This window comes from Saimiri boliviensis, chromosome 14, assembly GCF_048565385.1.
Source record: "Saimiri boliviensis isolate mSaiBol1 chromosome 14, mSaiBol1.pri, whole genome shotgun sequence".
NCBI classification, from domain to species: domain Eukaryota; kingdom Metazoa; phylum Chordata; class Mammalia; order Primates; family Cebidae; genus Saimiri; species Saimiri boliviensis.
This window is the reverse complement of record NC_133462.1, coordinates 95495083-95519919: the sequence shown is the minus strand read 5'-3', so window position 1 is coordinate 95519919 and position 24837 is coordinate 95495083. Positions and strand designations below refer to the sequence as shown.

At 44.5% G+C, this 24837-nt stretch overlaps 1 protein-coding gene across 1 annotated transcript in view; it reads right to left on the bottom strand.

The window, feature by feature from the left end:
- Positions 1-283: 283 nt before the first annotated feature.
- LOC141581106 (tubulin beta-8 chain-like) overlaps positions 284-24837 on the bottom strand; it is a 537263-nt gene continuing 512709 nt past the window's right edge. The window contains exon 9 of the transcript XR_012513631.1: positions 284-664. The gene's annotated coding sequence lies outside the window, so the exon portion shown is untranslated. The remainder of the gene's footprint in view (positions 665-24837) is intronic.

The window sequence follows — 24837 nt, the reverse complement described above, 5'->3', positions numbered from 1 at the left end:
ACAACAATGAAATGGATTATTCGTTGGATATAACTTTGCTGGGGATGCTGTAACAAAGTGCCACCAACTAAGTGGCTTAGAAAGACAAATTTATTGTCTCAGGCCAGATGCCGTGGCTCATGTCTGTAATCCCTGTACTTTGGGAGCATGAGTGAGAGGATAACTTCAGGTCAGGAGTTCAATACCAGCCAGGCCAACAGGAAGAAACCCCACCTGTACTAAAAACAATACAGCCGGGAGTGGTGGCTCACACCTGTAATCCTAGCACTTTGGGAGGCTGAGGTTGGCAGATCAAGAGGTCAGGAGTTTGAGACCAGCATAGCCAACATGGTGAAACCCCATCTCTACTAAAAATATAAATATTAGCTGGCTGTGGTGGTGCACGCCTGCCATCCTAGCTACTCAGGAGGCTGAGGCAGGAGAACTGCTTGAACCCAGAGGTGGAGGTTGCAGTGAGCTGAGATTGCACCACTGCACTCCAGACTGGAGGAAAGAGCAAGAATCCATCTCGGGAAAAAAAAAAAAGCCAGGTATGGTTGCATGTACCTGTGTTCCCAAGCTACTCAGGAGGCTGAGGTTGGAGGATTGCTTGAGTCAGGGAGGATGAGGCTGCAGTGAGCTGAGATCACACCACTTCACTCCAGCCTGGGTGACAGAACAAGACCTGTCTCAAGGAAAAAATATTTTATTCTTTCTTTTTCTTTCACAGGCAACAAATTTTTCTTTTAGTAAGGACAACAGTTATATAGCATCAGGGCCCCACCTTCATGACCCATTTTAACTTGATGACCTCTGTAATGACCCAGTCTCCAAATAAGTTCATGCTTGTAATTCCAGCACTTTGGAAGGCTGAAGCGGGAGGATTACTTGAGGCCAGAGCTCGAGACCAGCCTGAGCAACATAGTGAGACTTCACCTCTACAAAACCAATTAAAAAAAAAATTAGCTGGGTATAGGAATATGCACCTGTAGTCCCAGCTCCTTGGGAGGCAGGAGCACAGAGCCAGTCCAGGAGGTCGAGGCTGCAGTCATCTGTGATTGTGTCACTGTACACCAGCTTGGGCAGCAGCAAGACCTAGTCTGTCTCAAGAGGGAAAAAAAAAAAAAAGTTTGCTGATCCAATTTGGGGTAATTTTTAAAAACTTTAACTCTGTATTTTTTCATATTGCTTAGCTTTTCTACATGAACTCTGTGATTATAACCAGAAAATAGCAGTCGCATTACTTGTTTTTGTTTGTTTTTTGAGATGGAGTTCTGATCTTGTTGCCCAAGCTGGACTGCAGTGGCATGATCTCTTTTCACTGCAACCTCTGCCTCCTGGGTTAAGTGATTCTCCTGCCTCAGCCTCCTGAGTAGCTGGGACTGCAGGCGCACACCAGCCCACGTGGCTCATTTTTGTAGTTTTAGTAGAGAGGGGGATTCACCGTGTTGGTCAGGCTGGTCTCGAACTTCTGGCTTCCAGTGATGTTCCCGCCTCAGCCTCTCAAAGTGCTGGAATTACAGGCCTGAGCCACTACCCCTGGCCATACTTATCTTTTTGTCCACAAAAATGACCAGCATTTCAATTTTTGTTTTGTTTTTCTTAGATGAAAAAAACTGGTAGTTATAATTGGGGAGGACTATTTGCATTATGGGAATCTGGGCATCATGCCAAGTTCCATAATCTAAGTTGGTAAAAAGAAACTGGGGTTATAGGCTGGTGGGGTGGCACACGCCTATAATCCCAGCACTTTGGGAGGCCGAGGTGGATGGATTACGTGAGGTCAGGAGTCTGAGATCAGCCTGGCCAACATGGTGAAACCCCATCTGTACTAAAAATACAAAAATTAGCTGGGCCTAGTTGTGGGTACCTTTAATCCCAGTTACTCATGAGACTGAGCAGGAGAATCACTTGAGCCTGGGAGTGGGAGTGAGACTCTGTTTCCAAAAACACAAACAAACAAACAAAAAAAAAAGCAAAAGAAAAATTGGGGTTATGAATCATTTGGTAAGGAATAATGGTCTTGTTCACAAACTTGTGATCCTTTTTTTTGCAGGCTAGAAATCAACCCAGTTAGTAAAATAGTAGCAACAGCAGCCAAAAGGGAAGAGTATTTAAAATGCAGGAGGTGCTGGTCTAAGCACGTTCATGGATTACATTATTTAGCCTTGAGCATCATCTTACGAGTACATCCTCATATGGTTCCTATTTGACTGAGGCACGGAGACCTATGTCATCTGTCCGGACTCACAGTGGTACTAAGTGGTAGTGCACGTGTCACCTGACATTATCTTGTGCACTATGCCTATCTAATTATTGTTTTTGAGACACAGTTTCCTTCTTCTCGTCCATGCAGGAGTGCAATCTTGGCTCACTGCAACCTCCACTTCCCAGGTTCAAGCGATTCTCCTGCCTCAGCCTCCCAAATAGTTGGGATTACAGGCATGTGCCACCATGCTTGGCGAATTTTATATGTTTATTAGAGATGGGGTTTCTGCATGTTGGTCAGGCTGGTCTTGAACTCCTGACCTCAGGTGATCCACCTTCCTCTGCCTCCCAAAGTGCTGGGTTTACAGGCATGAGCCACCACATCTGGCATTTTATTTTTTTGAGATGGAGTCTCACTCTGTCGTCCAGACTGGAGTGCCATGGGATGATCTCTGCTCACTACACCCTCCACCTCCCAGGTTCAAGCCATTCTCCTGCCTCAGCTTCCTGAGTAGCTGCGATTGTAGGCACGTGCCACCACGCTAGGCTAATTTTTGTAATTTTAGTGGAGTCAGGGTTTCACCATGGTGGCCAGGATGGTCTTGAACTCCTGACCTCAGGTGATCCACCTGCTTCAGGCTCCCAAAGTGCTGGGATTACAGGCATGAGCCACCTCACCTGGCCACTATGCCTATCTCATTGTATTTCTAAAAGGAAAGGGGAAAAAAATTGTACTTCCATCCTCACAGTAATTCCATGAAGGAGATAATATCATCCACCTTTAACAAATGAGAAAACAAAAGCTCCAGTTTTTTTGTTTTGTTTTGTTTTGTTTCCCTCCTGAGACAGTGTCTCACTTTGAAGCCCAAGCTTGAGGGCAGTGGCATGATCTTGGCTCACTGCAGTCTTGACCTCTGGGACTCAAGTGATCCTCCCACTTTAGCCTCCTGAATAGCTGGGACTACAGGGTGACACCACCACACCGCAATAATTTTTTTGATTTTTTTTTTTTGTAGAGATGGGGTCTTGCTATGTTGCCCAGGCTGCTGTCAAACTCCTGGGCTCAAGCAATCCTCCCACGTCGACCTCCCAAAGTGCTGGGATTGCAGGCGTGGTTGCTCCAGCTTCTTTGTTTCCCAGAGCCACACTAAGTTGTTAGTGGCTGAGTCAAGAGAGTCCCGGGGGTCTACTTAGCGTTTTTCCAGCTAGACTACAGCCACTGTAATACCTGGAAGTTGTCTGACAGTGAAGTAAGATCGATTATTTGGGTGTGGAGCACAAACAGAGGAACCATCTCTTAGAAAACTTAACTCTCACATTCTGATGCGGCCAGGATGTTTTGTAGGAAGAGATTCCATAGCTCCCATCCACGACCAGTGAATAGGAATTAGGAACAAGGCGTGGTGGCTCATGCCTGCAATCCCAGCACTATCAGAGGCCAAGGTGGGCAGATCACTAGGTCAGTTCAAGACCAGACAGGCCAATATGGTGAAACCCCATCTCTGGGCCGGGCACGGTGGCTCAAGTCTGTAATCTCAGCACTTTGGGAGGCCGAGGCGGGCGGATCACAAAGTCAAGAGTTTGGGACCCACCTGACCAACATGGAGAAACCCCGTCACTACTAAAAATTAAAAAATCAGCAGGCCATGGTGGCATGTGCCTATAATCCCAGCTACTCAATAGGCTGAGGTAGGAGAATCACTTGAACCCGGGAGGCAGAGGTTGCAGTGAGCTGAGATTGTACCACTGCACTCCAGCCTGGGCAACAGAGCCAGACTCTGTCTCAAAAAAAAAGAGAGAGAAAAAGATGATTTAGCCTGAATGGGCTCGGGGACTCACGCCTGTAATCCCAGCACTTTGGGAGGCCAAGGCGGAAGGATTGCTTGAGCCCAGGCATTCTAGACCAGCCTAGGCAACATGGTGAGACCCTATTTCTAAAAAAAAAAAAAAAAAAAAATGTAAAAACAAGCCAGATGTGGTAATGTATGCCTGTAGTCCCAGCTACTTGGAAGGCAGAGATGACTGGAGCCCAGGAGTTCAAGTCCTGGGCAAGATAGCAAGACCCTAATCACTAAAAGAAAAAAAAAATTTAAAGGCAAAAAAAAAAAAAAGACAGTGACAGCCAGGTGCAGTGGCTCATGCCTGTAATCTTTGGGAGGCTGAGACGGGTGGATCAGGAGGTCCAGAGATCGAGACCATCCTGGTCAACATGGTGAAACCCCATCTCTACTAAAAATACAAAAATTAGCTGGGCATGGTGGCGCACACCTGTAGTCCCAGCTATTCGGGAGGCTGAGGCAGGAGAATTGCTTGAACCCAGGAGACGGAGGTTGTGGTAAGCCAAGATTGCACCATTGCACTCCAGCCTGGGTAACAAGAGTGAAACTCCATCTCAAAAAAAAAAAAAGAAAAAAAAGAAGAGTGTGAGAAGGAACTGAAAAAGGAAGACATAACCTAGGCAACCCTAAACAAAATGACGGAGGGCCTTCCTTATCAGTAATTACACTGACTATAAATACATTAAACACTCCAGCTGAAAGTCAGAGATTCGTTAAATGCCTTAATTCAATAAAAGATTAACATATGCTGGAAAAAAAAAAAAAACACAAAAAATAAAAAGTCAGAGATCTGGCTGGGCATGGTGGCATACACCTATAATCCCAGCAGTTTGGGAGACCACAAAGGGTGGATCACTTGAGCTAAGGAGTTCAAGACCAGCCTGGGCAACATGGAAAAACCCTGTTTCTAAAAAAAAAAAAAAAAAAAAAAAAAAACATAAATAAACACTAGCTGAATGTGGTGGCCAGTCCTAGCCACTCGGGAGGCTGAGGTGGGAAGATGTCTTGGCTGGGAGTCCAAGGCTGCAGGGAGCTGAGATCACCGTCCTCCAGCCTGGGTGACAAAGTGAGCCTCTGTCTCGAAAAAATCAGAGACTGGATGATACATAAAAAACACGGCCCAATTTTATGTGAGGTATAAGAGACTTACTTTACAGCCAGAAACGTAAATAGGTTGAAAGTACAAGATTGGAAAAAAAAATATTCCATGCAAACAGTAACGAAAAGAGAGCCAGAATAGCTATATTAATATCAGACAAAATGGACATCAAGACAAAAATTGTTGAGACAAAACTCATATGTATCATTCTATGATGATGAAAGGGTCAATCTATCAAAAAGATACAGCAATTATAAAGGTAAATGTAGTAAACCACAAAACTCCAAAATACATAAAGCAAAAATGGACAGAACGTTACAACATGAACTTCCAAAACACACGAATGCACTAACTGTGTTCAATCAGTAAAAACATACAAAAGCAATTTTGTTTTCATTCTTTTCACTTATCCGCTTTTTTCTTTTTTTCATTTTTTTTCCTATAGTTTTGAGCAAAACAAAAACAATTTTTTTTTTTTTTTTTTTTGAGACAGAGTCTCATGTCTCCCGGGGCTGTAGCACAGTCAGCTCACTGCAACCTCCGACTCCCGGGTTCATGTGATTCTCCCACCTCAGCCTCCTGAGTAGCTGGGATTACAGGCATTCGTCACCAGGCCAGGCTAATTTTTGTATTTTTATAAAGATGGGATTTCTCCATGTTGATCAGGTTGGTCTCCAACTCCTGGCTTCAAGTGATCTGCCCACCTTGGCCTCCCAAAGTGCTGGGATTACAAGTGTGAACCATCACATCTGGCCAATTTTTTTTTTTTTTTTTTTAGTCAGAGTCTCACTTTCTCACTCAGACTGGAGTGGAATGGCACCATCTTGGCTCACTGGAGTCTCTGCCTCCCAGGTTCAACTGATTCTCTGCCTCGGCCTTCTGAGCATCTGGGATTAGAGGCATGCACCACTACACCCAGCTAATTTTTGTATTTTAAGTAGAGATGGGTTTTCACCATGTTGGCTGGGCTGCTCTCCAACTCCTGACCTCAGGTGATCTGCCCACCTCAGCCTCCCAAAGTGCTGGGATTACAGGTGTGAACCATCTTGCACAGCACACCACCCCCCCCAAATTTTTTTAATTAGAAAAAGAATCCAGGCACAGTGGCTCATGCCTGTAATCCCAGCACTTTGGGAAGCCAAGGTGGGCAGATCACCTGAGGTTAGTAGTTTGAGACCAGCCTGGCCAACATGGAGAAACCCCGTCTTTAGTAAAAAATACAAAATCAGCCAGGCATGTTAGTGGGTGCCTGTAGTCCCAGCTACTCAGGAGGCAGAGGCAGGAGAACTGCTTGAACTCAGGAGGCAGAGGTTGTGGTAAGCCAAGATCACACCATTGCACTCCAGTCTGGGCAACAAGAGCAAAACTCCATCTCAAAAATAAATACATAAATTAGAAAAAGAAAAAGAGAAGGCAGACACCAAGGACCACATATTGCATGATTCTGTTTATATGAAACATTGAGAACAGGCAAATCTACAGACAGAAAATAGGATAGTGGCGGTTGCCAGGGGCTGGGGGAGGAGTGACAGCTAATGGGTACAAAAGTTCTTTGTTTCCTTTCCTTTCCTTTTTTTGAAACAGGGTCTCACTCTGTCACCCCAGCCTGGGGTAGGCACAATCTTGGCTCACTGAAACCTCTAACTCCTGAGTTCAAGTGATGCTCCCACCTCAGCCTCCCCAGTAGCTGGGACTGCAGGTGCACACCACCAGGCCTGGCTAATTTTTTTTTTCTTTGAGATGGAGTTTCACTCTTGTTGCCCAGGATGGACTGCAATGATACAATCTCAGCTCACCACAACCTCCGCCTCCCAGGCTCAAGCAGTTCTCCTGCCTCAGCCTCCCAAGTAGCTGGAGTTACAGGCACCTGCAACCATGCCAGGCTAATTTTGTATTTTTAGTGGAAACGGTTTCACCATATTGGTCAGGCTGGTCTGGAACTCCTTGTCTCAAGTGATCTGCTCTCCTAGGCCTCCTAAAATGCTAGAATTACAGGCATGAGCCACCATGCCCAGCCATTTCTGTGACACCCCCCCAGGCCAGCCTCTGCATGTTTGGGCTTGATGAGACTGTGGCTGTCCAGCTGGCTGCCTGTCATCTTTAGTCTCTGTGTCTCCTCGATTCTTCTCAACTGCTCATAATTTTATTTTATTTTCTTTCTTTTGTTTTTTTCTTGAGATGGAGTTTTGCTCTGTCACCCAGGCTGAAGTGCAATGGCATGATCTCAGCTCATTGCAACCTCTGCCTCCCATGTTGGAGCAATTTTCCTGCCTCAGCCTCCCAAGTAGCTGGGACTACAGACACGTGCCACCATGCCGGGCTAAGTTTTGTATTTTTACTAAGATAGGGTTTCATCATGTTGGTCAGGCTGGTCTCAAACTCCTGACCTCAGGTGATCCACCCACCTTGACCTCCCAAAGTGCTGCGATTACAGGCATAAGCCACAGTGCCCAGCCTCAGTTTTTAAACTCAGCCTGAGTGGGCTTCTCTCACTAGCAGCTAAGAGTTCTGACCCCTACAGCCTTCTGCCACCCAGCAGGAGGTGTTTGGATGTTTCTGGATCTAAAATCCAAGTGTCTAAGCCTACCATTAATTCCAAGTGCAGATGGTAACACAATTTTTTGACTTTACAATGGCACAAAAATGATCACATTCAATAGAAACTCTGCTTCCAGTACCGATACAATCTGTCTGTTTTTCACTGTTAGCATAGTATTCAATAAATTGCATGATGGCCAGGCACAGTGGCTCATGCCCTTAATCCCAGTACTTCAGAAGCCTGAGGTGGGAGGATCGCTGGAACCCAGGAGTTTGAGACCAGCCTGGGAACATAGTGACACCCTGTCTCTATAGAAAAGATAAAAATTAGCCACACAAAAGTGTGTGCACCTGTAGTCCCATCTACTTGGGAGGCTGAGGCAGGAGGGATCACTTGAGCCCAGGAGATTGAGGCTGCAGTGAACTATAGTTATGCCACTGCACCCCAGCCTGGGTAACATAGCAGGACCTCATCTCTTAAAAAATTAAAAAAATTTTGGCTTATGCCTGTAATCCCAGCACTTTGGGAGGCTGAGGTGGCTGGATCACGACGAGGTCAGGAGTTCAAGACCAGCATGACCAACACGGTGAAACCCCATCTCTACAAAAAATACAAAAATTAGCTGGGTGTAGTGGCATGCACCTGTAATATCCCAACTCCGGAGGCTAAGGGAGGAGAATTGATTAGAACCTGGGAGGTGGAAGTAGCAGTGAGCCGAGATTGCACCATTGTACTCTAGCCTGGGAGACAGAGAAAGACTCGGTCTCATAATAAATAAATAAATAAATAAATAAATAAATAAATAAATAAAAATTTAAAAGTAGGTAAACTATTGCTTCACGAGGACAGCATTTCTGTTTGGGATGATGAGAAAGTATAGAAACAGATGGTAGTGATTGTTGCACAATATTGTGAAGCTACCAAATGCCACTGAATTGTACACTTATAGGGGGTACATTTATCCAAGTTTATTATCTATTTCTACAAACATTCATGAAGGCTGGACCTCTGAAGTGTCAAAGTCATGATCCAAGGTGGGGAAGGGTGAGTGGGTTTTGTTCTCCTTTTAGTACTGCTCGGTTTGTTCTCCTTTTAGTACTGCTCTCAACCTAACGTCAGCTGGGCTCACATCCAATGCTTGGTAGGATAGGCGTATTACGTGCATTTGCGGGATGAGTATGGTGGCTCACACATGTAATCCCTACACTTTGGGAGGCTGAGGTGGGCAGATTGCCTAAGCTCAGGAGCTCAAGACCAGCCTCGGCAACATGGTGAAACCCCATCTCTACTAAAAATACAAAAATTAGCTAGGTGTGGTAGGGTGCCTGTAGTCCCAGCTACCTGGTAGGCTGAGGCAGGAGAATCGCTTGAACCTGGGAGGCAGAGGTTGCAGGCAGTGAGCCAAGATGGAATCACTGCACTGCAGCCTGGGCAACAGAGCCAGACTCCACCTCCAAAAATAAAAATAAAAATAAATAGGACAGGTACAGTAGCTCATGCCTGTAATCCCAGCACTTTAGGAGACTGATATAGGCAGACTACCTGAGGTCAAAAGGTCATGACCAGCCTGGCCAACATGGTGAAACCCAATCTCTACTAAAAATACAAAATTTACCCAGTGCTCATGCCTGTAATGCCAGCCACTCTGGAGGCTGAGGCAGGAGAATCACTGGAACCTGATAGGCAGAGGTTGCAGTGAGCCAATACTGCACTACTGCACTCCAGCCTGGATGACAGTGTGAGACTCTGTCTCAAAAAATAAATGAATGCATTTTCAACTTAGGATATTTTCACTTTTTTTTTTTTTTCTTTTCAGAGACAGGATCTCTCTGTGTTGCCCAGGCTGGTCTTGAACTCCTGGGATCAAGCAATCTTTCGACATTGACCTCCCAAAGTGCTGGGATTACAGACATGAGCTACTGCATTTGGCTGCTATTACCAAATTATAATAGATTTATGGGGACATGTCCCCGTCATGAGTCAAGGAGCATCTCTAATCATGCTGAAAATGGGGGTGGCTTGTGTGAGGATATGGGGGAGTGTCAAAACACAATGGAACCAGGGCCTGCAGGGGGACACCATAGCCTGCCTCTGGCTCAAACTCAGGGCTCCCTCCTCTTTGTCTCCTGCTGCAGGACAGATGTCAGGCTTGCAGCTCTGCAAATCCACGTTGTCTGCACTGCAGGACTTCAAATCCACAGCTGGGGGTTGTGGATGATGTTGGAGCAGGAGCAGGGCAGAAGGGACACATCAGGGGTTGCACCTGTAGCCACAATGGCAGAGCAAGTTCGTTTTCTTTTTCTTTCATGACCTCAGCTCACTGCAATTTCAGCATCCCATATTCAAGTGATTCTCCTGCATCACCCTCCTGAGTAACCGGGATTACAGGAATGCATTAGCAAGCCTGACTAATTTTGTATTTTTAGTAGAGATGTTTTCACCATGTTGGCCAGCTGGTCTCAAACTCCTGACCTCAAATGGTCCACCTGCCTCCACCTCCCAAACTGCTGGAATTACAGGTATGAGCCACCGCACCGGGCCCTAGTTTCTCCGCCCTGCCTGCTGGCTCTGTACAGCCTCAGCTTCTCTTCCCCCAACCCCTAGGTGATAGTGAGCAACCCCCACTCCCTGAGGTTCTAGGCCACCTTCCACGAGAGCCGTTACAAGTTACATGGGAACACCAGATACAATCTGGTGAGCTATGTCCCCACCAAACCTCGCCGCATGTCCCCCGAGAGCTCCCTCTTTCTTCTTCCCTTACCAGCTTAAAGAGCTGAGGAATTTCCAGACAACATAGCCCCTAGCCCTGCCCTGTGGTGGGAAGATGATCAGGCAGCCATCACCTACACACCTTACTTCATTAAAGTGTCACACAGGTCAGGCATGTGTGAGCCTGTAACCCCAGCACTTTGGGAGGCTGAGGCAGGTGGATCACAAGGTCAAGAGTTTGGGACCCACCTGACCAACATGGAGAAACCCCGTCACTACTAAAAATTAAAAAATCAGCAGGCCATGGTGGCATGTGCCTATAATCCCAGCTACTCAATAGGCTGAGGTAGGAGAATCACTTGAACCCGGGAGGCAGAGGTTGCAGTGAGCTGAGATTGTACCACTGCACTCCAGCCTGGGTGATAGGGTAAGATCCCATCTCAATCAATCAATCAATCAAATAAGTAAGTAAGTATCACATGGGAGATTCCTGCATGGCATGACAGGGAGGAGCCTAACCCAGCCTGAGGCAGGGCTGGAGATCTGAGTTAGCTGAGTAAACTGAGGCATAAGGATTTAGTGGGGGCAATTTCCACGGGGCAGGGGCCGACCAGCTAGAAGTCAGCAAGAGCAAACTTCTTTGACCAGGCTCATCACATCTAGATGAGTGAGAAAAACAATCACTCCTCACTGTGTGTCCCCAGAACTCTGGGAGCAAGTGAATGGGAGCCATCATACTGGGGCCATTGTTTCTGTGAGCTTCCAGAAGCCTTTCACAGCAGTGGGATTAGAATGGAGCAAGGCTTGGCTGAGCACAGTGGCTCACACTTGGAATCCCAGCACTTTGGGAGGCCAAGGTGCGTGGATGGCCTAGGGTCAGGAGTTGGAGACCAGCCTGGCCAACATGGTGAAACCCCAGCTTTACTAAAAATACAAAAATGAGCCAGGTGTGGCAGCACTCACCTGTGGTCCCAGCTACTCAGGCAGATGAAACAGAAGAATCTCTTGAACCTGGGAGGTGGAGGTTGCAGTGAGCCAAGATGGCATCACTGCACTCCAGGCCTGAGTGACAGAGCAAGACTCCATCTCAAAAAAAAAAAAAAAAAAAAAAAAAAAAGTAGGGGCAAGGGACAGAGTGGGGCTAACTGGCTTCCAGGTTTACCTCTCCTCCAACACCCCATCTCTCCCACAGTCCTGAGTTGGGGGATGCCCATGGTGTTCCCCAGGTGCACTTGTGATTTTCTCTCCTGACCCCACAGGATATTTACCTAAAACAGAAGCAGCACTGAGGCAGGACCGACCCAACTTCACTTCCAGGTATGCTGTCTCCTGGACAGAGGTGGGGACTGGGCTGCCTATGGGAAGTTCTTTAGCAGGAGCAGAGAGAAACAGGGCTGAGATCACAACCCCAGCTGAAGAACAGTAAAACAGGATGATTAAAACACTTTACAACAGCCAGGTGAGGTGGCTTGCACCTGTAATCCCAGCACTCTGGGAGACCGAGGTGGGCGGATCACCTGAGGCCAGGAGTTTGCGACCAGCCTGGCCAACATGGTAAAACCCTGTCTCTACTAAAAATACAAAAATGAGCCATGTGTGGTGGCCAGTGCCTGTAATCTCAGCTACTCAGGAGGCTGAGGCATGAGAATGGCTTGAACCTGGGAGGAGGAGGTTGCAGTGAGGCCTGATCATGCCACTGCACTCTAGCCTGGACAACACAGTAATACTCCATATCAACAACAATGACAAAACACTTTACAAATGGTGGTCCCTCAAAACACTTACACACAGCATTACCATTTGCTCTAACAAAGCCACAGCCATCCATTCCAAAAGAATAGAAAGCAGGAACTCAGAGAGGTATTTGCACACCTGTGCTCACAGCAGTGCTATTCACAACAGCCAAAAGGCAAAATCAACCGACAGGTCCACCATTAGATGAAAAGATAAACAGAATGTGATCCATCCGCACAGCAGAATATGACTCAGACTTAAGAAGGGAGGGAGGCCGGGCGAGGTGGCCCACACCTGTAATCCCAGCACTCTGGGAAGTCACTGTGGGTAGAGACTCTGTCCCAAAAAAATAAATACATACAAATAAAGAGAAATAACAAAGGAAGTGAGAATATATCATGAGTGACTCTAATAAGTAAAGACTGAAAGCATTCTCAGCTGCTGATAGCATTACTACCAACCAGTTCAGTTATGTTCCTTTTCCCAGCTGGGAAGACCTGCATGTGTCCCCCAGGGCTCACCTTTCTGTACACCAGACAAGCGATGGCCGACTGCAGCCTCATCTGCAGCACCTTGAGCCAGTACGTGTTCTGCTGCTTAAACAGCATTTGCAGGCAGGCCGAGAGGAACATCAGCACTGCGAGGAGGTGGCACTTCCAGGCCGGAGGCTTGGGATCACCAATAAACTCCAGGAAAAGGCTTGCAGGGGAAGGAGGGAGAAGGTACAGCTGGTGAGAGGAGGTGCCCATGTGTGTTGTTTTTGAGAAAACCAGGCCAGGTGTGGGGGATGAGTCAACTTTTTCACAATCATGATCTCGGTTATGTCCCCCACTGTCCATGCTTCTTCTCAATCTTACTGCAGCTCCTCAAGATCAAGAGATGGTGTTTTTCTTCCCCCTTGTTATGGGCTAAATTGTGTCCTCGCAAAATTTGTATGTCGACGCCCCAACCCCCGGTATGTCTGAATGTGACTGTATTTGGAAATATGGCCTTTAAAGAGGCAATAAAGTTAAAACGAGGTCATTAGGCTGGGCCCTCATCCAGTCTGACTGGCGTCCTTACAAGAGGAGAAAATGTAGACACACAGGGAGACACCAGGGCACACACAGAGGAAAGACCATATGAGGACACAGGGAGGAGGTGGCCAACTGCACGCCAAAGGCAGAGGCCTCAGATGGAACCAACTTGTGGATACCTGATCTGGAATTTCCAGCCTCCAGAATCATGAGAAAAATACATTTCTGTTGTTGAAGCTACTCAGTCTGTGATGCTCTGTTACAGCAGCTGAGCAGACACCACTTGAATCTGGGCTGGCCACAAAACCACCTTTGACCAACAGGGTGGAGTGGCTTTTGGCCTATTGCTTAGAAGCCTCTGAAGCAGCCACATGAACAAGTCTGAGCTAGCTTTTTGGAGGATGGGAACCCACATGGAACAGAAAGCCATCCCAGATTCAGACACACAACTGCAGGCACATGAGAAAACCCAGCCAAGAAAAGAAGCACCACCCAGCTGAGCCCAGTCCACGTTACTGACCCACATTACCATGAACTAAATAAATGAAGCCACTTATCATTTTAAGCCACTCTTGGGGCATTTTACAACAAAAGCTAATTGACGCGGTCATGTAAGAGCTAGCTTATTTGCCCTTCTGGGGCACAGTCACTTTCTCATTAATCATTTCCCTTTTTCAGTATCCTTCTCACCCACCCTCCAGTGTCCTGAGTACCAGATCTACAGGCAGAGGCATGAGAGCTGAAGCCCTCTGACTCTTGAGGGATACCATTAAGAGACCACTAGCCTTAGCAGAGCTCCTGAAGTCTGGACTCACCTAGGCAGCTTGGGGACAGTGAACCTGAAGACATCACTGATGAAGAGGCTGTGGGTCCCAGGAGGAAGGTAGAATGGAACACCTGCCGGATGGCACTCAGCAGTGGGCCCCACTGCCTCCCTTCTTCCATAGGAATGGCTCAGTCTCTGGAGCCTCCATGCCACTGCCTCCTTTCCTTTAAAACACTATTGCCGGCCGGGCGCGGTGGCTCAAGCCTGTATTCCCAGCACTTTGGGAGGCCGAGGCGGGTGGATCACGAGGTCAAGAGATCGACACCATCCTGGTCAACATGGTGAAACCCCGTCTCTACTAAAAATACAAAAAAATTAGCTGGGCATGGTGGCACATGCCTGTAATCCCAGCTACTCAGGAGGCTGAGGCAGGAGAATTGCCTGAACCCAGGAGGCGGAGGTTGCGGTGAGCCGAGATCGTGCCATTGCACTCCAGCCTGGGTAACAAGAGCGAAACTCCGTCTCCAAAAAAAAAAAAAAAAAAAAAAAAAAAACACTATTGCCTTGGTGTGCCTAGAGGAAGGGAGAGGCTGGCTCTGGGTCCCATTTTATACTCAGCCACTAGCCGCAGGACCAGGCATTAAAAGCTTGTTTTCCTAACAATGTGCATGCGTGGATGTGGATCCAGCCTGGCTCCCTCACCTGTGCCTTCTTATCACCCTGAGTACCCATTTAAGATGCAGGCACAGGATTTGTGGGAGAAGGCCAGGAGGGCAGCCCTGAGGACTCTTAGATGGCCATGGGAAAGCACACACGTTGAGCACCTACTACGTGCCAGACACTTCCCAGTCATCCTAAGACCCCTAGCAAGCCAAATGTTGTTCCCTTTTCACAGATGAGAAAACTGAAGCTCAGAGAAGTGAACTTGTCCAAGGGTACACAGCTGAGAAGTAAAAGCTGGGATTCAATTCCATCTCTCTGCCTCCAGAGCCCATGTACTTTTCTTTTTTTTTTGAGACGAAATCTCACTCTGTCACCCAGGCTTCAGTGCAGTGGTGTGATCTCAGCTCACTGCAACCTCTGCTTCCTGGATTCAAGTGATTCTCTCACCTCAGCCTCCCGAGGAGCTGGGATTGCAGGCAAATGCCACCACACCCAGCTAATTTTTGTATGTTTAGGAGATGGGGTTTCACCATGTTGGTCAGGCTGGTTTTGAACTCCTACCTCAGGTGATCCACCAGCCTCAGCCTCCCAAAGTGCTGAAATTACAGGCCTGATCCACTGCACCCAGGCTCCCATGTACTTTTCAATCTATCATGTTGTCATCCTGGAGGAAGAACAGCACCCCCTCTTCCACATGCACAACCAGCCAGCCCTTAGGTGGTTTTGAACTGGTGGAGAATCACAGCTGATGGGCATGGGGCCTGGTGCTCTGGCTCTGGGTGAAAGAACAGACAGATAATCAGGCTGCCTCAAACTCTTAAGATACCCAGCCTTTGGCCATAACCAGGGGCCACAGAGAAGAGCTAAAGTGAGGAATGGAGTGGAGGTGGTAGGGGGAGGCCCAAGGGCCCCTCCAGGGCACATCAGAAACCCTGGGCCATAATGGAGAGCCTGGGGTGATGCAGCTGCTGACAGCCCGTCACTGTGTGGTCTTGGGGAGGTAGGCTGCTCCCCTCTCTGTGTGTGAGAGGATGAGTGTGGTCCCCCCCTCTGAGTCCCTTGTGTACCTCTGACAACCTGTAAGGTTATCAGTAATTGCTTGCTTGCTTGCTCGCTCTTTTGAGACCAAGTTTCACTCTTGTTGCTCAGGCTGGAGTGAAGTGGCATGATCTAAGCTAACTGCAATCTCCACCTCTTGGGTTCCAGCAATTCCCCTGCCTCAGCCTCTCAAGTGGCTGGGACACGCCCCCATGCCCGATTAATTTTTGTATTTTTAGTAGTGATGGGGTTTCACCATGTTGGCCAGGCTAATCTTAAACTCCTGACCTCAGGTGGTCCACCTGCCTTGGCCTCCCAAAGTGCTGGGATTAAGGGTGTGAGCCAACATGCCTGGCCACTTATCAGTAATTTCAATCCCCATTACAAATCTCTGACCCGGGGCCACGTACAGACATCGGCTATTTACATGAAGGAGCTCACTGACTTCCCTGGACCCCCTTGCCAGGTGGGTATTATTAGACTCTCCATTTTACAGAAGGGGAAGGAAGCAGGCTCTGAGAGGTGGCGATAGCAGCCGGAGGTCACACAGCAAGGGCAGAGCAGGGATTGCAGCCTCGATCCTGACTTATGGTTTCTAGAGTGTGTCTTGTGCACTAAGGACCCCCAACCCCACCATAATAATAATAATAAAAGAAGCATAACAAAAATCCCCTTGTGAGCTCAGGTGGCAAGACCCTTGCAGGCCATGGTCTTTGTCCCTCATTGCTGACCTGATCTGGTGTTTGGTTTGGCATCTATGGAGGGTTGTGGCTCAGCTCTGTTACTGAATGGGCATGGCCTGCTACTCACAGGTATTTTGGCATTTGGGTCTCAAAGCCAAGAAGATGCCCCTTCCATGCAGAGAGCATCCCTGACCACCCTTTCTGTCTGACCCCACCATTTTATTCTTTACATTCACAGCCTTGCCCATGGCGCCAACCCTCTCTTTGTCTTGTTAGAACCCCAGGTGGGTAGACTTTGCCTGAGTTTTTTACCAAGATGTCCCTAGTATCGAGTCCAGCTCTGACACACAGTAGGAGCTCAGTAAACACTTGTCAAATGAATGGGAAAAGCAGACTGAGTGATATGTGTAAAAGGGCCTAACGAGAGTGCCCAGCACATACTGTTATAAACATTTATAGAAGGAAGGATGCAGCCTGGCTGCGTGGACAGAACTTGGCTTTGGAGCCAGGAGACTATGGTTCCAATGCCTGCTCTGCCTCCTCTCCTCTGAGCCTTAATGTTTCCATCTGTAAAATGGGATCAGGGAAGAGTTGATTGGGAAGTTTTCTTTCTAGCTGGAGCTTTTACTCAGTACGGTTCTAGCTGTTTGCCTGGAGAGTCACTGTGTTCAGCCTGCAGGCTCCATAGCAGGCATTTTCCTCTTTTGGAGGTTTCACCTCCCATCAAGGAAGAGGTCCAGATTGCTGTCTGATGTCTGGTCTCTGGACTGAAGGCCATTTAGTGCAGGACTCACAAATGACCTTGGGGAAAGGCAGGGGGTATGCATGAGTGGCATGGGCAAGGTGTGAGTTGGGGGATACAAAAGGGAGTGGTGAAGGCCGGGTGTGTGGCTGACACCTGCAATCCCCGCACTTTGGGAGGCCAAGGTGGGCAGATAACCTTAGGTCAGGAGTTCAAGACCAGCCTAATAACCTAAGCAACATGGAGAAACCCAGCCTCTAATAAAAAAAAAAAAAAAAAAAAAAAAAAAATTAGCTGGATCTGGTGGCTAGTGCTTGTGGTCCCAGCTACTTGGGAGGCTAAGGAAGGAGAATTATTTGAACCTGGGATGTGGAGCTTGCAATGAGGCAAGATGGTGCTCCAGCCGGGGTGACAGAAGCAGAGAGAAGGAGGGAGGGAGGGAGGGAAGGAGGGAAAGCAGGAGAGGGGGGAGGGAGGGAGGGAGGAAGAAAGAAAAAAGAAAGAGAAAGAGAGAAAGACAGGAAGGAGGGAAGATAAGAGAAAGAAACAGAGGAAGAGAAAGAAAGAAAAAAACAAAGGGAGAGAGAGAAAAGAGAGGAAGGAAGGAAAGAAGAAAGGGAGGGAGGGAGGGAGGGAAGAAAGATAACAGAGAAAAGAAAAAGACACATGCGTGCGTATGCTCATTGCAGCATGATTCGCAATAGCAAAGACATGAAACCAACTTAAATGCCCATTGATGGTAGACTGATAAAGAAAATGTGGTACATATACACCATGGAATATGATGGAGCCATAAAACAGAATGAGGTCATGTCCTTTGCAGCAACAGTGATGAAGGTAAAAGCCATTATCTTACATGAACTAACAGAGGAACAGAAAACCACATACTACATGTTCTCACAAGTAGAAGCTCAACATTAAGTACACATGGACACAATAGACACTGGGACTTATTTGAGGATGAAGAAAAGAGGAGGATCAGGACTGAAAAACTACCTATAAGGTACAGTGCCTACCACATAGGTGACTAAATAATCTGTACTACAATCCCCAGTGACACTTATATAATAAACCTGCACAGGTACCTCTGGACCTAAAATAAAAGTTCAAAAAAAAAAAAAACTGATAAACTAAATCAAAGGAAGCATAAGGAAAGGAAAATGTGAGATAAAAACAGAAAAATAGTAGATATAATAAATACTTTGGTACCTTAAAAAAAAAGAGACAAATTAGTAAGAAGGGAAATAAGCATAAAAGCAAAAAATGACAAGAAAAAAATTGTTATCTCTAATTATGAGGGACTATTTTGCACAACTCTGTGCAAATACATTTGAAATCTGCATTTATTACTATCCAATTCAACTTCTAAATTATAAAAATGTCCAACATCTGCACTGTTCAATATGTAGCCGCTAACTACGTTTGTTGAGTGAATACTTGTACACTTAAATGTGGCTCATGTGACTAAGAAACTAAATTTTTTCTAATTATTAATTTATTTAATTTCTAATTATAATTTTATTATAATTAGTTTAAATTTGAACAGTCTCATGCAGCTAGTGGCTATTGTATCAGAAAGCATAGAAGAAAATGAAATTGAAATTTTCTTAAGACAATGTTATTTACTTAAGTTAAATCCAAAGAGTATTTATTTAAAAAACAAAAAACTTAAAGAGACCAACTCTATAAAAGAAATAAAGTTATTAAAGAATCTCATTCTCTCCCTGACACACACACACACACACACACACACACACACACACGCAGAGAGACACACACACACAGAGACACAGACACAGACACACACACACAGAGAGACACACACACACACACACACACGCACACGCACACGCACACAGGCGTTACAAAGAAAAGGAAAGCTCTTCTTTATAACACAGAACAGGACTTTGACAAACTACTACTCATGGCCCGAATCCTGCTGCAGACCATTTTCCTGCAGTCCATTAGCTAATAATTTTTACACAGCTAAAGAAGAAATAGAATATGTAACAGAGACCATATGTGGCCCACAAAGCCTAAAAGACTTAGAATGTGGCTCTTTACTGGAAAAATCTACTGGCCCCTGACCTAGAAAAATGTCTGAATTTTAAAAATACCATTTTGCAAATACCACCAACGTAATATGAGATTCTGGCATGAAATTACTCCTAGCACTATACACTAACATATTGTTAGGAAAAGGACATTCATATATCTCTATTATCCATCAAATGTTTATTAAGTATGGAATTTAAATCAAAGAGATGAAACTTAGCTTCACAAATATTGAGATAAAGTGACATTATAAACTTCCCAATACAATGCAATGGGAAACATAATATTTGCCTAAACATTTTGTCTAATCCAGAAGAACAGTTAGATGAATCCAGTTTGAGAAATATTCTATGAGACAGTTGGTCTGGACTCTTCAAAAATGTCAAGGCTGTAAAAGATGAGGGAAAAGGGTGGAGGGGAAGCAATATTCTAGACTGATGAAAATAATAAACATGACCAAAAAATCCAATATAAGATCCCTGACTAATATAAAGAATATTTGAAAGCAAGGGGAGACATTTAAATTTAGACTGTATACTACATAATATTAATTATCAGTAGCAAATGTCTTGTGATTGTTATTTTAGTAATATAAAAGAATGTGCTAATTTTGGGAAAAATCCCTTAAGTATTTTTGTATAATCTTGATGTCTGCAATTTGCTTTCAAGCAGTTCAGAGCTCCCCAAAATGTGTGTGTGCATGTATATGTACATGTATGTAAGAGAGAGAAAATGAGTGTGTATGTGAAGAAGAAAAGAGACAAAGAGACACACAAAGCCAATCCCAGAAAATGTTAATCTGTGAATCTAAATAAAGGGCGCATGTGTCTTTACAGTACTTCTTTTTAAACTTTTCTGTTTGATGTTAAAAGTTGGAAGAATTTTTTTAAAGGCACTTGTTTATTCAGGGTGAACATGATTTTCAAATTTCTTTGCTAGATGTTGGTTTCCTGTAGTTGTTAATACTTTTGTGCCACCTGATTGCCTTATGACAAAATAAACTTAGCTATCTATGAAAAAAAAAAAACTGTCTGTGTAGCCATAAAGCCAAACAATTGCTTCACTGACTAGGAAAAGAAACTATGAAGTTTATTGCAAGTAATATTGTTATAAGCTGTTATTCTCCTCATACAGTATAACCAATTATTACCTTGTAATGTTAGTCAGCATCCACTAATAAGGAGAGACCAATGGGCAGTATTTATACACAATGACATTGAGACCAATTCCTTGTAGCCTGAAAAACAATATGGCAAACATTAAGAGAAGATACAGGAGGTGTGTTTTCATGATTTACAGGACAAGAAATCACACTGTCTTCTTCTACTAGATGATTAACTATTCTGGGAAACATATACTCAGGTTTATAGTTATAATAGACAAGAATACAAGGTGCATAAGCAACCCTGTCATCTTTCATTATTACAATCTTGCCAATCTGGAATGAAGCAAAAAATGACACATGTAGATAGGGGCATTGGCCTAAGAGGAGGAAGACCAGAGTGATGGCTTCAGCTCTGCTTCCAAAGCAGAGCTCTAAACTTTAAAGGCTAAAGTTTAGAGCCTCTAAAGGCTCTTCCACATCAAAGTCTCCTCCTTGGGAGACCAATGGACCAGACCAGGAATCCTTTTGTCTTCTTCACTCCCACTGGGACTTGCTCATTTACCCTTTCTCCTATCTCTTTGTCCTCTTGATGTTAAGTGCTACCTTGTTAGTTGTGGAATATTTAACCTATAATATTTATATATTGGTTAAATATACTATTATGTGTGGTATGCAATATAGACTGACTTGTCGAATGGATTGAGTCTGTGTTGCCCATGGCTCTGACTATGGAGTGAATGGGAAGTGCTAAGGAGAACTGTCTTCTTGGGAACTCCTTGTAGCTCATGGCTTTTGTGATTAGAAATTCTCTGGAGAACTAAGAGAATTAGGATGAGTTCTTCTTCAATAGAAGTGTGACGTGTGGAAAGACACACACATGTATGAACCAGGATACCACTAACCTTGCACTGCTGATGACATGGGGCTTTGAGAAAAAATTGCCTAAACTACTGAGGACATAGATGCCACCAAGTGAGGTATGGGTTAAATCAAGCAGAGTAAGACCATAGGTGAATAGAATGCTTTGGAAATTGATTATTAGATTAACTCAGAGTTAATTTAGAACATTTGTCAATCTATTCAGTTGTGTGTGTGTGTGTGATTCTTTAAGTACATAGGCAAATTTTCTTTCCTAAATAGGCACAGTCTCCAGAATGTTACTGAATCTTCCTTTGATCATTTTACATTTTATATTTCTGAGTCATTATTTTAAACATCATTACCTCTGCATAGGGATTGTAAATATGGGATGTGAACACTGGATTGAATCTGTACAGGATTCATGCATCCCTGGAAGGTGATTTTTGGAGGGACATAAATCTCGAGTGTGAACTAGTTTCTACTCTTTGTCTCCTTCTCATGTTATATGAGTGTAGCAACAACAACAAAAATTAAGTTGAGGATTCTGGTTAGTTTGGGTTCATAAATTTATCAAATTCTTACTATATTTTGCTTTAAATCAAAGTGAATGAAATTAAATCTATATCCCCTAGTCTAATTCCCTTTAGTGAGACTGCATTCTTTCAACAGCTATTAGAGAAAGATTTTTTTTTTTGCCCACACATTTTCAAAGAAGTTTCTGGAGCTTACAACACACCGGCCATCACTTAAACTATAAGAATTCAGAAGCAGAATTCTACTCACAATTGAACTTCACTGAGTTGGCTGACATGGTGTTTTAAATTCTAATTCTGCTATAGAGCAAACCAGATTGAAAAGCGGAGGACAAGTCATACGTATTGTTTGTACTGGGAGACTCCACCATTAGCAGAGTCTTTGATACACAACGGCAAGTTCTGTTTAAGATGTTTATGCTCCTGGGAGTTTTTCCTAGTGTTCTTCCATTAGACGATATGTATACAGAGCAGTGTTCACAAACTCTGAGTGGCATTGACATTAATTTCTAATAATGTTTAGAAACATTTGTAAAATTTCTAAACATTATTAGAAATTAACAATAGGGCCCCATCCTCCAGTATACAATGTGCATGCTAAATCAATGACCATTATTTGATGCACTATCCCACAAAGAAAAAATATATGGGTCTCAGAATTAAGGCATGGAAGCCATAATGGCTCTGTTACTATCACCCCCAGTAACCCACTTCTGGAATGCGTGCTTCCCATTTCCACAATTCTGGGCACCACAGGTGTAGAGAACTCTTCCACCAGCAGATAGAAAATACAGCTGCCACTTTAACATTTTGGGCACTTTGTGTTCAGGGCCAACAACAACAACAACAAACAGAATAGGGATAATTGCCAACCTGGAAACGGTACATGGCCTAGTCATCAGGAGGAAAGCTGCTATTACACATTTGAGAAGTGAGCAATCAGCTTAATACCAAGGTGGTTCGCAGACATTAGTATTTCATCATCTAATTTTAATCATAAACCCATAATTGCCATAGCCATAGCCTAAGAAAAGTAAACATGAACTTGGTCCCCACAGGAAGGAAGTTGTGGGCTACCCACAAAGTTAGCATCCTTCTACCATTATAAGAACTAAGGTGAAGGGCTCCAGAATGAATCAGAGAGTTTAGCCTAGAACTCTGCCACCCCAGTAGCAGCTGGGGCTGCAATTTCTCCTACTAACCTTTTTCCCTTATAACCTTACAAGTTTCTTCAAAGAGAAAGTCCCACCAGAGTCCTAAACAAGCCACCCTGAGAAATTATATGAAACAAACGGCCATAGAAATACGGAGGAATTGTCATAAATACTGCAGTGCCCAGATCTCTCTGCCCTATTTCCTTCAAGACTCAAGGACATGTACCCCGAGCTGGGTATGACCTCGCTGAAAGAGATTACCTCTTCTCCAGTGAATCCCTACCCAAGTACTGGAGATAAACAATAAGCTCCTCTCCCCAAAGAGGAACAACTCTGCGAGGCTACCCAAGCTTCAGGGCTCCCTTTGGAGTCAGCTGCATCCCTGTTGCAATGCATCACAGCTGCAATTCTTCCTCTGTCCAACCCTAATTCTTTCCTTTCTCCACACCCCAAGTGCTGAACCGAAGTCCACTCCCTAAGAAACATCCTTTACACTCATTTCCATCTGAGTCTGTTTTCTGCAGTAGTCAATCTACAACAAACTTTAAGTAACCCTGGCATACTAACAGCAAAAAAGTTAATATTGCTATTTTACTTGCACCATAATTTTTTTTATCACTTTGCAGTATTTTTTCTCTTAGTGTCATCTAAAAGCAAAGAAAATTCTTCAATCAAATGTGTTTATACCCTAACAAGAGCTGTACTATACAGAATTATTTTTAAATATATATCTTTGATTCCTCCAATATAAATACATGTTTAACATGGCCAAACAATGTTAAGACTAACAGGAAAAAAAGAAAATTTGATTATGGAATAAAATATTTGGGTATTTGAAGCAAAGAAATGGCTAAAATGTTAATTGTACTTAATTGGCATATAACCTGAGACTCATCCAATATATCAGAAATCAAGTGACTTCTACACTCTGATCAGATTGTAGTACCATTTACTAGGCTTTCTTTCTCATTTTCCTCTCCCTTTATTTGCTCATCTCTTTATCTCTGGAATGTTTTTAAGCCTGAAATCCCAGTAGCTGTACTTTCCTACCCACTGTTATTTGTCTCTGAAACCTGTCTACCATCCTGGATGTGCCTGACCCTTTATTAGCTATCTGCTGACTTGAGGCAGCTGCTGCCTAGTCCTGAAGTATCTAGCACTGTCCAGTATCTGCCTTGGACTCCTTGGCCTGGGTAAATTTTATTTCTTCTTAATGGAGAATGCAATGGAGTCACAGCTTACTCCTGGGTTAGGTTCTAACATTAGTCTATTTTTTTTTTTTGCCGGAGTTTTGCTCTTGTTACCCAGGCTGGAGTGCAATGGCGCGATCTCGGCTCACCGCAACCTCCGCCTCCTGGGTTCAGGCAATTCTCCTGTCTCAGCCTCCTGAGTAGCTGGGGTTACAGGCACGCACAACCATGCCCAGCTAATTTTTTGTAGTTTTAGTAGAGACGGGGTTTCGCTATGTTGACCAGGATGGTCTCGATCTCTTGAACTTGTGATCCACCCGCCTCGGCCTCCCAAAGTGCTGGGATTACAGGCTTGAGCCACCGTGCCCAGTCTAACATTAGTCTATTAGGTGAAGAAAAAAATGTAGATCACTGATAACACTCTTGCAAATCTTATCAGATAAGAAAAAAGGAAATGTATCTCAAAAATGCCTCATTGCTGTTTTTTTCCCAGCATTTGAATCAATCACTATGAAATGTTTGGTTTTCATTTAAGGTAATACATTATTCAAATCAGTGCTGTGTTTAAATACAAAAGTTCCACTTAGCTTAGCAAGATGCTGACATTTTAAAAGGCATGAGGGAAAAGCCGTTCCTGTTCATTGAAGTAACTCACTGGAAGATTTCCCTGCATGATTTAAAGTATTACTTTCCCTTGATCTTTTATTTTTGTTGGTTATTATACATAATTCTTTGTAGTTTATTTACCAATAATATTTGTATATTTTTATGGCATACACGTGATGCCATGATACACTCATGGAATGTATAGTGGATCAAATCAGGTTATTGATCAAGTATTTAGGATATTCATCACCTCAAATATTTATCATTTATTTGTGTCGGGAACATTTCAAATCTTCTAGCTATTTTGAAATACATATTG